This window comes from Palaemon carinicauda, chromosome 28 (genome assembly GCF_036898095.1).
Source record: "Palaemon carinicauda isolate YSFRI2023 chromosome 28, ASM3689809v2, whole genome shotgun sequence".
Classification (NCBI taxonomy): Eukaryota; Metazoa; Arthropoda; class Malacostraca; order Decapoda; family Palaemonidae; genus Palaemon; species Palaemon carinicauda.
In genome coordinates this window covers 14121887-14123316 of record NC_090752.1, presented here as the reverse complement: position 1 = coordinate 14123316, position 1430 = coordinate 14121887, and positions in this window count along the sequence as shown.

Here is a 1430-nt window from a genome sequence, read left to right as displayed (position 1 = left end):
TATTTCATAACAAGGTCTCTCACTTTTCCATCTTTTTTCTAGCGAAGGACATCTTTCTTCTTTCTCCATTTTTCGAGTTTTTTCAAGATTCCCAACCAGATCCTTATCGATTCCGTCCTGTGGATTTTCATCCATTCTCCTTCTTCTTCTTTTCCCACTTCTATGTGGGGTCGATGTCTCTGGTCAGCTTTCTCCATCTACCTCTGCCCCACACCTCAACACCGGTTAATCCCTTCGATCGAAGGTCATCCTTGATACAGTTCACCCACCTTCGCTTTGGTCTCCCTCTCCTTCTCGTTCCCTGTATCTCTATTTGCATTACCCTCCTCCCAATATACTGTCCATCTCTTCTCATGATTCTAGCTAGGGCAACTTCTTTGGCCTCCCTACTTGGATTCCTTCTAATTCCCAGACAATACTCCTGTTCCACTTTACTATTCCTAGTTTGTTTTGCATCGCCTTTAATCATTTCTTCATATCTCATAACAAGGTCCCTCACTTTTCCATCTTTTTTTCTAGTGAAGGACATCTTTCTTCTTTCTCCATTTTTCGAGTTTTTTCAAGATTTGCAACTAGATCCTTAACGATTCCTTCCTGTGGTTTTTCATCCTTTAATTTAATCAAATAAACCCTCTCTGGTTCCATTACGGAACAATAACCGCATAAAAGCTTAATTCCCGAAGCTCCAATAATGTCCTGATTACTAATTATAAACCCATTAACGACTTTTGTATTCAAAGACACTCCACAATAACAACACTTAACGTCAAAACTCTCCATATCTGTTGATACATATCCTTCACCTCGTCCTTGCCTTATTTTGAGAAAATGTTACTTGCTCTGGAGACACTCAAGGAGACTCCGAGAAAGTCTTCGGAGAATCTGAGAATGTCTTCAAAGCAAAACACGGATCCCTGAGTCGGAGTCAAGATCAGACGAAAGATTTTTGTTCAATTTTCATGATTTTTATTTTGAACACCACCAAATCGACAGAAATTATAACAAAACTATCTTTTTTTAGGCATATTTCTATTACAATCGGCTTCTAAAATCATTTACAATAGGATAACATAAAGGAGAAGTAAAGACGAATTTCTAAAATTAGGATTTTATTCATTAGAGCTACACTGAACAAATCAAATAGGTGAATGTAGATGGTAAGGCATTAGGAATTTCAATACAAAATCAGAATATCTGTGAAGAATTTTAGATATTTAGAAATTCAGAAATTAATTATTTCATAAATGTCTCTGAAGACGAAAAGAATCTTCCGTGGAGGCTCCACAGGACCACAAGATCCACCAAAGCCGCTCCAGATGACGTCATTCCTTCATCCTGGCTTAAAGGTCTTCATTGGATTCCGGACACAGTTAACGATGGAACATAGAGCGCTTCTCAATCATCCTCTGTTCTTCCAGTTTGTTTCCTGA